General features: G+C 35.0%; 1 long non-coding RNA gene across 5 annotated transcripts in view; it reads left to right on the top strand.

Annotated features, from left to right (window-relative positions):
* The window catches only part of LOC111928376 (uncharacterized), a 119,687-nt gene that overhangs the window by 97,518 nt on the left and 7,046 nt on the right, over nucleotides 1-15,123 (top strand). For 2 of the 5 annotated variants that reach the window (XR_015287585.1, XR_015287587.1), the window contains 4 exons: nucleotides 3,941-3,999; nucleotides 6,389-7,020; nucleotides 8,537-8,684; nucleotides 10,477-10,632. This is a non-coding gene — a long non-coding RNA (uncharacterized LOC111928376). The remainder of the gene's footprint in view (nucleotides 1-3,940; nucleotides 4,000-6,388; nucleotides 7,021-8,536; nucleotides 8,685-10,476; nucleotides 10,633-15,123) is intronic. The other 3 variants (XR_015287583.1, XR_015287586.1, XR_015287584.1) reach the window with 2 other exon arrangements.

Below are 15,123 nucleotides of genomic sequence, written 5' to 3'. Positions count from 1 at the left end.
ATTGCTCAAAATTATATTTAATACAGGAAACTGTAAAGCTGAGTTGTTTTATATGATTCATAGGAAAATGATGCAGTTTTCTAACAATGTTCAGTTCTTCAGACTGGTTGGGTACAGTTCTCTATGTCATCGAAGTCTCATTTCTCAGAATATTACTTTTCCTGAGTGATTTGTTTACTTGCCCTTTCTGTCTCCCTCCTTCTCTTTCCATCTTTTATTGAGTTTATATCTAAAACCAATTGTAGTTCCTGATAGCATAAATCATCACAGAATTTTTAAAGGTAGTCTCCCTTTCAGGATGATTCCTTTAGAAACAGTCATATTTTAATTTTTTTTTTTTTTCCTTCATGTAACCTCAAGTAAATCACCAAGGTCTAATAGAAATAGATGACTAGCTGACAGGTGAAAAGTTCAATCTGATCAGCAGTCACTGGTTCTCAAATATTTTAAGCATGGCTTCTGCACCTGTTTGGTCAAGTTCCAGATTTGCTTCAGTAAATTCGTGAGAAGTCAGTTGTATCCTTACTTTTCTATCTCAGAAGTATTTTGGAGCTCTCTGCCAAAGCAGTACATACTGAACTTTAAGGTTGTTTTTTTTCTGAGTGTATTTGTTCTCCTCTTCAATCATTTGGTCTTCTTAGATGTCTAGAGATCTATTCTGAGACTCCATTTTCAAGATGGATGTTGTTATCTGGGAAATACATCATTTGTTCATTTAGGAGACAGCTAAATAGCATCCATAGTTCAGTCTATATGCACAAAAGTCCAGGGATTCTTAGCATGGTTGAAATTCAGGTGTGGTATCCTTCTCTTTCCCCTGATGCCTATATTAATTCCTGAACAACTTCTATCATGACAATGTAAGCATTTCAAGATGCTGTTAGGTTTCCATTATTGCTGTCTCTAAGGAAAGTAAGGCATGCTTTGAGTCTATGTGGGTTTCATGAAAATGAGTAATTATAAAAGACTGCATCAAAATTACCTTGGCAGATGTCAACACCAGCATTGTTGATACATTAAAAAGCCTTTTCTAAGTGGGATGCAATTATCCAGTAGTCAAGGAAGACATTTTTTTTCATGTTAAGTAAATGATTTAGGACTTGAAGAGCTTGTCTGTGTGGTTACAAGGATATCTTGCCATTACTTCTCAGACAGATCTCTAAAACAAAATTCTGCATGAGGTGTTTTTTTTTGCAAAAGTTCATTTTGGAATTTTTATTAATATTAAAGAAAAGATGTAAGAGGCATTCTGTCACCCTGTCACTAATATTTAGAAATAGAGTGGAAAGAATATATAGAAGGAATAAACCTTTATAACATGAGCATTTATTTTGATGGAACATGCAGTAAAGAAAATTTTGAAGATGGATTCAGTATTCTTCTGTCTTGTTTGGTGCCTCCCATTTATCTTGAGAAAGAAAATTCTTTTTTTTATTCCCAGTTAGAGATGCAATAACTTAAAATACGTTGAAGTTGAGCTTCATAGGACAAAGTGTGAAAAATTGTGCATTCATCCTAATACATCCAGGCTGATTTAGTCCATAAATCATGATTAGAATTCTTGCAGGATGTGAGGTTTGCTTAGACTTACAGTACATCTTGATTCCTCTATGATGTGGTTATTTTATGACTTTTATGACATTTTACCGTTGACTGGTACCCCACATATGTAAAGTATCAAAGCCAGAAATCTGATTTTTTTTTTTTTTTTCAGATTTAAGAACCAGAGCTTAAACAGTTATTACTTAATATTACTTAATTACTTAATTTTTAATATGTATATGATTTAATTAAATCATGCATGTTGTCCATTATTAACATTACCACAGGATTATAATGTCAAACAGGTCTGATATTGTTCATTCTTATAAACAGTGCAGCCAGTGAGTATAATCTGCTTTTAAGCTTTTTTTGGTCACAGTGCTGTAAAATGAGCATTGTAGCTGTAGCATAATTTCAGCTACCAGAGATATCTCTTGCACAGATCAGCACACAGTTTGTCACAAACCTTTCGGTGCCAAGACGGGAACAGACATGGGTCATGAGTCAGGTGAATTGGCAAGCCTGTGTGGAATCCCACTCAGCATGCGTCTGCAGTAAAAAGTATCTTCCTCTCATGAACAGGAACATCAATTAATTAGATATACTATCAGAAAATCACCCCCCACCCCAAATGGCATTTCTGGATGTCTTAATATCCCAGTGTCATCATGGCAGAAGCCATGGCAACAACATCACTAGACATATGGGAGGCTTATCAGTGGTGTTCAGTGAAATTTAGGAGCTTTTAAGGAGCTGACTAAAAATAATTGCTTGTAGTCTAAACACTTACTTAAAATGCTGTGCTTGATGTCTGCCACGATAAAGGGACAGACTGCATATGTTGTTTCTGGCCAGTATATGCATGAACTAGATGTGGATTAAAGGTGAACCACAAGCAAGTATAAAATACTGCTATTCTTTCATTTCAGAGGGGAAGATTCTTCTTGAAAAGAGAATGCTGATAATGTTTTTGTGCTTGTCATTCAAAGCATTTGTATCTTATGGACCAAAACATTTTTTTTACACTCAAATTTGGCTGTTATGGTTATGTGGTTATTATAATATTGGTTAGATAATTATTATAGTTATGGTTAAAAAATACAGTGTGAATTACTTAGTGCTACTTTAGTCAGTAGTTTTCAAAAGACAGTTTTAAGGATATAAAATGAAAGAAGTCAGACAGATCATATTAGACTGATCTTCTAATTTTAGATTCAATCAACTGCAGTCAGAGATAGAGGTGAACAAATGTCTTTGATGTCTAAAGTAAGATTAAATTGACTTGCACACATTATATTCAGCATTGAAAAGTCCCTGAATAACTCAAAGAAAATTATCAGAATCAATTAAAAGAAGTACAAATTTAGTAGAACAAATTTAGTAGACACGTATGTACAATTACATAAATCAATATAACCTACCTGAAGTGAGTCAATGTGAAAGGGAAACTTGCTTATTGCAGGTTTTGAAGGTGTTGAAAAATGTCCATAAAAGTGATCTTGCATGCCAGACTTCTCCTATGCTTCTAGAAACATCTCTCACCAAAAACTTTCTAGTAACTTAGGCAGTGATTTCAGGAGTTTCCCCACATAGGTTAGCCATAATTTAAACTGACTAGTCAAATAGTTTTAAAAATGGTCCAGGATAGGATGGTCCAATGATAGGAATATATTCTGTCAAGGAAGGAGGTCACAGTAAAGTTTTGCAAGGGGTCAGTATTGGAACCTGTATTGTTCAAAACAGTAACCTGGGAAAGCAAGATGAGCAGTGAGATGGGAATATTTGTTGATGATATGAGCTTATTCACAGCAGTGACAGTGAGAGAACACAATGATTAAGGAGAATGCCATGAAAATGAGTGACTGGTTAACAAAATGGCATATAAAAATCTATTGCAGGTAAATAGAAAGTGATGATCTTGGAAAAAAGTACCTTAATTTCACATAAAAAATTATTGACTTTGAGATGACTATTATCACTCAATATTGAGATCTTGTGGTAATACTAGAAAGTCTCATGGTAATACCAGTTCTATACTCAATAGGAGTAAAAAATGCATACCATATTAATTATTGAAAAAGAAATAGAAAAAGAAATGAAAGATCCTTATTGTCCTCCTGCCCATATGATGAATATTGAAGTTTATAATGGTCTCTACTTTTCAGGTTATCATTATCAAGCATCATGAAACACAGATTATGAAAAATCATATGTATGGAGCAAAAATTCTGAGATGCACTCCACCAGTGTCACAAGCAATGTCTTCTGCCTTATGCCATTGATCAAATTCCTCTCAACTCTTCTAATACTATAAAATATAATACAATATAAACAGTGACTTATTTCTACATGATAGTATGCTAACTGTTGATATATTAATTCAATTTCTTCTTTTCAGTTATCAAGAGCTTTGCCATAGCTCCTGAGTAAAAGAATTTGATTCCGCATTTAAATCAGGTATTGAACATATTTACTTTTTTTGACCAAGGCTCTATGTTCTTCACAAAATTGCAACATTTATTTTTTTGGTCAAAGAGCAGATATCAGTAATTAACTTATATTAATTACACACTGTCTCCTGTAGGAAGTTTAACATCTGTGTTCATCCTTTTTTGTGTCACTATAGATAAGAGTAAAGCAATAAATTCTTTCTCTGTGTCTATAGAGTTTAAATGGATTGAAATCTCATCCAAATCCTGCCTACATGGTAATCAAATTAGCTTACTGAATGTTATTGTGTTTGCAATAATTGGACAGGCCACAGATATTCTGAACAACGTCTCAGCAAATAGTTGAAGAGAGCTATCAGGAGCAGAAGCAGGGTGAGCAATCACCTGAGAGCTCCACAGAAAGCAGACTGGCCCCCGAGGTGAGGGATGGATTAAGCACCCCAGCCCTGTGTGTGCTCCGTGCGGCTCTGGTGCCCTGCATCACTGGCTGGTTACAGCAGCGCAGGGACACAGAGCCCAGCACGCCCAGGCTCGGGCTCTTCGTGCTTTCTGCTTTAAATGGCAAACACAGCCTGAGGATATAACTCCCAGACAAAATATATATTGAGATGCTACATGCAATAACCTTATCTCAGCTTTATAGTGACATGAGGCAATACTGGCTTTCCTGCTCTGGTTCAGCAGCACAGTTTGTGGGTCACAGCATCCTAGTCGCCTTTCACTGGCCAGATGCATCTGAAAATCTGCTCTTCAAGCAAACAGTAATAAAAAAAACCCCAAAAACTACTGATTTCTAATAACTGCCATTTTCACCCAGCTAGGGATAGCATACACTAGCATGCATTCTCAACTACTTTTTAATTCTGTAAGGAGACAATAAGAGTCCTAAAGCAGGAAATGTATCAATGATATAAAGAAGTAAAACTTTACAAGAAGTTTGCAATTACTTCCATTGTAAGTATTCGAAGCTTCCATATTAACTTAAGTTACCCTTAAAAGAATTTAATAATTTTAAAATCAGAAGTGTGAGATTAAAGTCGCCACACAGTCTTAATTTGGTCTAAAAGTAATACCTAGTGGGAAAAAATTTATCTATATAATAAAAAAATATGCCATTAAAAACCAGCTAAACCTAATCTGGAGTTTCAAACTTTAAAATGTATTTTTCATAATCATATGGTTATTGCCTCATGTCACTATAAAGCTGAGATAAGGTTATTGCATGTAGCATCTTAATATATATTTTATCTGGGAGTTATATGCATAATTCATATTTATTAAAATAGTTTATTAATATGACCAAGGTGAGTCAGTTGACCCTGAAAATCACCATTTTAGGCTTTCTAACTGAAGCTAATAGGACAGTTCATCCAGTGCCCTTAATGCAGGCAGTGTTGCATAGATCAGAGTTAGTACATCAAGTATGCACTGGGATTTTCTCTCTCCCTCTTCCTTTTCCAATCTGTCTTTCTCTAGAATTTCAGACCTGGTGCAGATAGTAAGGCTGAGACAGAAAAGTGAAGCCTTCCATGGCAAGACATAACTTACTGTTGAGAAATATAATCAGCTTTTGTAATTTTCTATATTTATATTTTTTACCTGTAAATAAATTTGGAAAACTGCCTGATTGTTCATTGAAGTACAGAGTTTTCTACTGGAAATCTATTGATATAGATAAATCACATTTTATATTACATTAAAAGAACAATATTACATATTCTTGAATATAGTTCTGTAGATCTGTGACCAGATTCTTTGTCTACTGGTAAAAGAAAACTTATGGAGCAAAAAAAATTAGGCCAGGAAGTCACAAAATAGAAACTCATTTAATAAATATTCAGTGTTTCTCCCATATGAACCAGTGCAGCTTATTCAGTGTGAGAGCACATTTTGAGACAGATGAAGCTCTGAAAAACCTGTCATCATCCACCTTAGGCCAACTCAGAGAGAAAACTCTCCTTTCCATTAAAACTTCTTGTTTCTTACTTGCTCTTTTGTTTCTGAACTTTGGAGGGCATCCTAGAGTTCAGAGTTGATATTAATCTAATCTTGGCATTATTATGAGGATAGAAATTTGACTGGTCTCATTCATAATTAATGACAAAGGTGTCCAAGAGGGCACTATGCTTAATTAATGATTCCTGTACTTTGAAGGCAAAGAAACTGCCTTCGAAAGGAAATGAGGCATCAAAACTTCTAAAACCTGCTGTTGATAAGCCAGTAAGAACAGCTGGAAAATTGTTAAGTTCTGGGTGCACAGCTAAGTGGGGGATGCTGTGGATAGGCTCTGGCTTGTGGCATCCACTGACCAGACCTGATAATGGCAATACCCCGGACTCCATGCTGTAGATGGCTTTGTGAGACTGCTCAGCTACCCTTTTCCCTTTTCCCACAAGAACCCAGACTTGCAGTCTCTGGAATCCCAATAAGAAATACTGTTGGAAGAGTGGAAAACTTTACTGACTTTATGAAAATTAAGAAGGATGTTGGAGTCCAGAGGAGGGGCATGAAGATGAGGACTGGAGCGCATCTCCAATGCAAAGAGGATGAGAGAGATGGGCCTGCTCACCTTGGAGAAGAGAAAGTACCAGAGAGACCTTATTAGCCCTCCAGTAGCTGAAGGGGTCCAACAAGAGAGCTGGAGTGGAACTTAAGACGAGGGTGGGCAGGGATAGGATAAGGGGAAATACCTTTAAAATGGAAGAGAGTAGGTTTAGAATAGATATTAGACAGAAATTCTTTACTGTAGGGCTTGAAGCACTGGAACAGATTGCCTGGAGAAATTGTGCATGCCCTAGTCTTGGAAGTGTTCAGGGCTGGGTTGGACGGGGCTTTGAGCAACCCGTTCTAGCGGATGGCATTCCTAGGAATGTCTGATCTAGCTGGAAATAACTGATATTTAAGGTCCCTTCTAACCCATAACCCATTCTATGGTTCTGTGATTCCATGAAAATGTGCAACATGATCTCATTGTTTTCCCAACTGGTGAAGGATGCACCTGCTCATAAAGGATGAAAATCCAGAAAAGGTAATGGAGATGATGATTAGGATTAGTTACCAGTAACTATATAAAGTAAAAAAGAAGACATATTAGATGTTCCCTAATGGCTTTTGCTTTCTCAGCTACTTTGGTTATTTTCCAGCTACTTTACGATGCAGTGAGGCCAATAAAGCCCTAGCAGAGTTGTACATATACCAAGTCTTGACACTTTAGCATATATTGCTCTTTGAAATAGGACATACTGGCAAAAGCACATTTTTGCAAATATAGTAAAAATCAGTAGGAGAGTTTTAGTGGCAGAGCTCTGGCAGTAAAATTAAATCAACTAAATACTTTAATGCCAACAAGTTTAGGTGCAGAGAATTCACCAGAAAAAATATATTGACAAGAAGTTAGGGTTTGGGGAAGATGCAAGAGAATCAGGAAAGTAGTATAGATCGTTGAAAATAGTATTTTTGCAAATTTTGCAAATTTTGCCATTTTTTGCAAATGGTCTTACAAATGTTGGTTTATTCTTTTGCTTTCGTTTGGTTTTTTTTATTCACAGTAGCTCTTTCTTCTTCAAATGGTATGTAGCACTGGAACTGATAGAAGAACTATATATTTAAAGACTAGAACATAAAAAAAGTGTCTACCATATGTGAAGTGATAAAGTAAACTTCACTTTAGAAGCTAAATGACCTGGGGAATTAGCTTTTGAGCAGAACAGGAAACTTTGCTTTTGTGCTGTGAATACAATAAAGGTCGGGAGCAAGAGGTTGGGAGGTTATAGGTATAGTCTTTTCTGCATGTCTATTCCATATAAATCTACCTTCTGAGATGACATTGTTCATCGTATTTAAAATTCTTACCTGAAAAAAGTGCTATTATTTAATGCTAAGCAGTCAATGACTTTTCATCAAAATCAGCATTTTCACTTAAAAAAATCTTGAAATCAAAACAAATGTAAACAGCGTGCCCCGTAGTAATAAAATAAGGTCCTCTGTAATTTCTCCCATGAATTAAATATGTCCTAATTTTTTAATGTGAAGTAATTTTGTCTGGGACCAGCTCAACATTAATCTCATGAATTTGCATGGGCAGCCACCATGCTTAAAACCAGAAACAGGGAAAGGAGGCTGAGGGGCTGTCAGAAAGGCAGACATATGGCCCTGGAAAAAAACTGAGTGATGAAAGAAAGTTGTGAAACAAGTCTGAGATGGTATGTGAAGAGTATATGCATTCTGTATGTATTTTAGATCTTCCAGGTCTAAAGAGTGCTGAAAGGCATGTTACAGGTCAGAGTTACACCATTGTGTAAGGTGGATATTAGCTGATGCAACTTGGCAACTCTTGACCTTTCAGATTCCTTTTCAGTCCTTCTGTCCATGTGAGATAGGGCTGTTGCTCACTGATCTCAGTAATAAGGATAGGGCAGGCAATCAGGATCTGCAGGTTGAAAACTCATTTGTTTTCCTTTCAAAAAGCTGCTTTTATCTCTCCCAGTCCAGAAAACCTGTACACAGCATTCGTTATAGTGGTCTTGTCTTTCATATCTCTTCAGGAACAGCAAACAAGATAACATGAGAACATCAGACCACTTGCCGCCTGGAAAAAAATGAATCTTTGTAGAAGAAATTTACAGAAAATTCTCTTTATAGAGCCACTCCATACAAAACATGTCATATGAATTGAACAAGAGTTCCCTGCAGGTAAGATAGCTCTGGATAATTGAGATCTGACACATACTGCATATCTCTAAAAATAATTTAATCACAGTCTGATCAAAGTTTCATAAATCAGATAGTGCTTTACAATTGCTTAAGGCTTATGACAGTTAATTATAATTTTGATTATACCTCCATGCTTTAGGCTTCTTTATATGTCAGAAGGATTGCTCCTCTTATTAGAAAGAAGTATAGTGTAGTTCACTTTTATTTTGCTTTGATGAATTGCCCCTAGAGGACAGGTACCTGGTGCCTACTCGTTTGGGGGCATATGTTCAGTAATGACATTCTGTGAGTAATTATTTTTTTTTTTTTTTAATTTTAACTGTGCCACATCATTTATAGACTGATTATGTGTGCTTAGTCAAAATATACACAAATAAGACAGCTGTGCTCTACTTTTGTTTTACCAAACCTAGCAAGTATTTTATTTGCAATAAAGAAACTGAAGGGCCATCAAAGTTGTATACGACCATCTGCTTCTGGAATTATTTTCATATAAGGGATTTAAGTCTTGGTGAGGTTCTTCTGTGCTGGAAATGGAAAATATTTTTCTGCCTTGTTTTTTTTTTCTTTCCTTTTTAAAATATGTTGCTGAGTATTAAATGTATTGTTAACAAGACATGGCTCAGTCCCTTCTATCCTCTTCTCAATTTGTGAGCACTGCTCTTGCCTATGACAGAGGCATACTAACAAGTTGAAAGTTTTGCATGAGAAATAAGTTGTTCCACTAGTGCTTAGAAAAGTGCTGACTTCCCAGTTTCATAAAAAGCTCACTGCTGAATATGATACCTAACATGTGATAACAATAACAAAGCATAATGTTGTTAGAGGCTGGTAAATGAGAGATCAGCTGTTCATAAAAGCCAATGGACCCAACTGTGATATCTGCTATACAGAAATATTAGTGCTGTGATACTAGCTCCAGCTTGTTAGACTAGCAGGAAAATTCATTAAAGTTCCATATATTACAACATTTAAAACAGTCTTACGGGGGATAGTAAAATGGGAGTTACCTCAGGGCTGTTGATTTTATTGTGAACAACAAGGTATTAGGTGAAGGTTCACTACAGAGACTTAGATTCTTAAAGAGGCAATTAGGTTACTAACTCCAAATTAAGAATCACTGGCATGCAAAAAATCCCCTTTCAGCTGCTGCATTTCCTTTGTGGTGTCCAAAGTCCCTCAAGAATGAATTTTCTGCCAGGACATGTATAAAGCTGCCTAAATCTTTAATTACCTGGCTTTTGCTGTATCCTTAGTCTGCAGGGGATGTAAAAATAAGGCATTTTCTCATTTTATCTCTTTTGGACTGCCTGAGTCAGGAGTGTGATAAGAGTACACTGTATATGCACTTGTGATTTCATGTCTTAGAAGTCAATGACTAAGAAATAGAAAAAGAGCTGGGAAATCCTGTGAGGGAAAAGGAAGAATTGGATGAGGACAGATATGCTTCTCTTCAAAGGCCATAATTAGATGAGTTGTCTGCACCACAAGAGAGCCAAACCCCTGTTTTGAAGAAAAGGATTGAGCTTTATTGTACCACCTTCTAGAATACCCTAAAATCAGTCAAATGGGTATCCTACCAAAAATGTCTTTCAACATTTTTATCAGTGTTGCTTTATATTGTATAAAGTGCATAAAAAATTTTTTGCTGGGCTTTGAAAAACTATTATAATTCATTAGCCAGAGGAGTGAGACAATGCTGCAAAACAAGCTAATTAGGTGTTAGCTGAGGTATTGAATGAGTTATTATAAATTCAAGTCCTTTTTTCAGTGACTGCAGAAAATAAACAGTAACAGCTTCAACAGAAAGGACTCAGTATGACACTGCTATTACGGTATGACATACCCAAGGATGATCAGGCCTTTGGAAGGGGAAAGAAAAGACTTTGTCCTGCCTCTGTGAATGATCCTCTGTTCCAAAATAAACGTGAGTATTTCACATAATTTTACAAATATTCTTGTTGGTCAAGACATTTTTCATTTTGTGTTATTGTTGCAACCCTTTTTGACATCTCAGGTTTGGGATTGTTCTGGGCGTTCTAACCCAACCAGATATAAGGGTCTGCTTGTCTCTCCAGCTGCTCTATTTTAGCTCATAGCAACCCACTTGTGAATCTCACTGTTGCAGTGTTTCTAAAACTCCTAATTATTGGCTTACATTACTTTTATTTTAATAAAATGACAGCTTATGCTGTATAGGAGGTTTCTTTGTCGGTAAATCCAATTACAGTAAGACTAATTGTCCCCAGGGCTTGGCCTATATGTATCCTGCACTCTGGACTGACAACTTTCCTACCATCTGTAGCAATATGTTCTAGCAGAGTATCTTTTTTTTCTGCACAGCCATAAAACTCAGTTTCTCTTCTCAGTCCTGTGATGACAGTCCTTTTATAATTAGGTATAATGTCTGTGTAATTTTTCCCACAGGAAATGATGCAGGTCTTTTGTCCATGAGTTTATGTCTGTGTACGTCTTCTTGCTATGTGTCTAATGAGTGCTCGCAGTAGGACTAAATTCATCCTTTAGTTTTGGAAACAGGTCCAAGTTCAATCTGATATGCTTTTCTACAATTAAATACTTTTGTTCTAGAGTACCCTTATTAATTATCAGGCCTCTTCCTTAGATGATGCTTTTTCCTGGCCTGCTTTCTCTATAACTTACTGTGAACAATGGAATTGGATGGGATAGTAGGAAACTGCATTCAAACATACATTGCATGACTGAAATGTATTTTCCTAGCTTGTCTTTGTTTCCAACAGACTCTATAACTCCTCAAGCAACCTTTCTGAAGTTTTTACATTTTATTTTCTGTAGTCTGGAAGCCTTTTCTTTCTCAAGAACTCCTAAAAGCTTTCAGTTCCCAAATTGATGCTCTACTACACCTTTTTGTACTTTTACTACATTAAATTTTCTACAGTTTCTCTGACCATGACAAGATAAGCACGTGGCTCAACCTGAAGGTTGCTCTTTTCTCTTTCAAAAGTAGATAAAAATTTGATTATTGAATCAACATACATTTCACTGTGGCATCATAATTTCTGTCCATCTATGCAGAAAATAGTGGCATAAGCTTCCCACTTAGCAGCCATTAGGGTAGCTTTCCTTTGGATGCCTCAAAACACCTGAAAGAGAGAGGGGAAAGAAAGAACTAGAATAACAGGGAACATCTTGGGAAATTCATATCTTTATCTTCCTTCATCTGGCATTTTACTGTTATCCTTAAAGCAAAGCTATATCTTAGCTATTGCATATAAATACCACAAACACTCCATAAATCTTCATCATTTCAGGCACTCTTAAAATTCAGTCATGACACACTAATATATAGCTTCATATAATCTACCCAACATACATGAAAGCTTTTTCACATTCTTCAATACATCTTTGTCACCATAAAATAATTCTTCACTGTTTCCCACTCTCTGACAACCTTCAACCATTCTTCTCATAATTTCAGTACTGAATAAACACCATTATATCAAAAAAAACCTGACTGATGAATATCAGAAATTTCTTACGGATCATACACAAATAATTTATGGGTTTTAAGCCTCTAGCTTTCATCATGTGCCTTTTTGTGTTCCTTCTAAGGTGCATTCCTTCTTTCTTGGTCTCTTCCTGAAGCAGATAGAAGCTCTACTTTTACTTTAGTACTATATATTTAGAAAAAAAAAAAAAAAAAAGAAAAGATTAGTCATCATATTTCCAGTCTTTATAAAATGAGCAGAAAAATATCCAAAGATAAATTCCAAATATTGCTGACTCTCTGTCGTTATCTTTGCTGATTATCTCAATAGCTCAGTTTCTAACTATCACAGTAGGTAGTTTCAACTCTTTATTTGTTCAGGTATATTATTACTGACTTGCCACTTTCTCCTTTATTCTCTGTTTTTTTTTGTTGTTTGTTTTTTTTTTTACTTCAGCCACTGGATCTTCCTGCTGATGTCTTTTTGATGGCTGATTTATTTATTTCTCACAACATTCTTCAATACTGCTTTATAATGTAATGACTGCACCCTCGGGTGAATCTTGCTAAATTATTACTTCTTAGCAGTCATCCTTTCAGGTAATATATTAACAGTTTAACAGTCTAAGTACTTCACAACACAGAAAATATCCTTCTGTTATTTTGCTTAGTACAGAAATATTTTAAAAAATAAACCTGAAATATTTGTGTAACAGCTTTCCTGCTATAAGAGCTTTTCATGTTGTGCATCTTCAAAACAGAACCAGATAATTATTAAACTTTAATGTGCTTGCTTTTGCACCATCACTTTTTCTTTTCATAATTTATAAAAAATTTCTTCTTGCCTTTTTTTGTTCTGTGAGTTATCATAGTCTGTGTCTGACACTTTTAATGATAGGACTCACTGTAAAATGACCAAGTTATAACAACATGGAGCAGCTGTGAGTGCATCTGTTGAAAAAGGTGACTCACAGCCAGATATTTACAGAAGAGAGTGTGTTGGTCAATAAATGTGTTTTTTATCTCAAAACTATGTGGGATGCCATTAAAATTTCTTCTCAGTTGACACAGTCAAGAATGAGATAGCAAGATCAGATATTTTCAGAGCTAGATTTTAAAACATTTATTCTTTGGCCACCGTAGATTAAATTTGAAAGTTTACAAACATTAGAAAAGGCAATGGAAAAAAGGAAATTTTTCCTTTTTCCTAGGGTTTTTTCCCCTATTTTTTTTTTTCCTAGAGTTGTGATAATAATGTTCATTGCAAAACTACAAATATTATCTGGACGCTTGTGTTCTGTGAAAAGTTGTTGGAGAGTTAGTATTTAAAATCCATGTCACAATCCTCTTTTTAACATGTACATTTTAAGAAGAAATGCTGTTATTTCTGGGACACAGTGTGTTTCAGAATGATCTGTGATTGTTTTAAGGGAAAAAAAAATAGATTTTGTAAATACAGGAATCTACTGTTAGAACCCTCTTATAAGATACTGCCTTCCATATGCAGTCTTTCAGCTATCGAAATATTGAAGCAATTATTCCTCCTCCACTTGTTGAAAACTAGCTATAATCCACATCCAGAAGAATATCCAAATCATAACCTAAAGATTCCACCTTAGTTGAACCGTAATGAATTTTCATTTCAATTATTATAGTGTTGGTGGGTGAATCTCTAAATGAGCCTTAGCACCAGGTTAATAGTTAATTAGGTGAATTGATTGTTCCACAAAAGAAACAGCATTTCTTGAAGGAAAATTATGATAAATGAATAGGTAAATGTAGACAATTTGAACAAATTGTAATTATCTGCTGCTATGTACCTCTGTGTATAAGGGAATGATTATTTTTAATGACTTTTCTACTTTTCAGTGATTATTTAGATCTTATTTAGTCATGTTTCCTCATAGCATACTGCAAATTATATCTTTCCACAATGATGGCATTATATTTAAGAAAAGAAGTCACATTCATATTATCCTTTGTATATTTTGACAAAGCACAATTAAAAAATTTTCTGTGGGGAACAATAAAATAAATGAAAGAAAATGCCCTAGCAAATATTTCCCTTTTGGTATCCCCTGTTAATATTTTTATGAGTCTCTTAAGCTTATCTAAGAGATTTTTAATGCAGCAGGGTATGTTATTAGGTTTGTATTTTTTCCACACTATCATACATTTCAGTCTTTATCACAGTGGGAACAATAAAATAACAGACCGCAATGCATTAGCATCATAAAGAAAATGTAATAAATGGCTTTATAACTGTAGTAAAAGTTGCATGAGCACCAGCAGCTGTAACAGAGATGTTGCTACAGCAGCATTTTATGACCTAATAGCACTCAGTGGGCTGATAATATTATGTGTGTGTGTGTAATGCCAGCAGTTTCCCAGGCCTAGATTTCAATTCAGATAAATAATTGAAAGCACTTTTAGACTTTTCCATAAAATGTTTAATAAGAGATCAAATCCTCCCTCCCTGTAGTGGAAAATTAAATAGTTTTTACAGGGATGTTTTATGATGAAACTCTATTATTAGGAATAGAGGGTATTTGTTTTGTTCTTTTTTTTTTTTTTTTTTAAATGTGATTAGAACTAAAATATATTTGAAGGAACTCTTGTGTTTTGTTGTTTGTTTTTTTTTTTTCTTTCATATTACTAGTAGTAGAGAATGATACTTGTTTTTACAGTTGTTTACCATTTCCTGATATTTGGAGACAAGGACCATGATAATATTTACTGAATTACTTTGAATATGATAATAATCATGAAAATGTGTCTGTATTTCTAGAATGAGAAAAAAAAATCCCAGAAGGGCTGCAGAAGAGTCAGTTTTAGAAAAGGGTGGGACTGATAATCATATGGTACAAACATTGAATTCACCTAGGGTTGTGTGAATTATAACTTTTATTGTTATAAAGGTGATGACTATTTCTCTATTTCCTAAATAGAGAT

Source organism: Cyanistes caeruleus, chromosome 5 (genome assembly GCF_971803275.1).
Source record: "Cyanistes caeruleus chromosome 5, bCyaCae1.hap1.1, whole genome shotgun sequence".
NCBI lineage: Eukaryota > Metazoa > Chordata > Aves > Passeriformes > Paridae > Cyanistes > Cyanistes caeruleus.
Note: the sequence above shows the minus strand (reverse complement) of the source record. Positions and strands in the feature narration are given on the sequence as shown.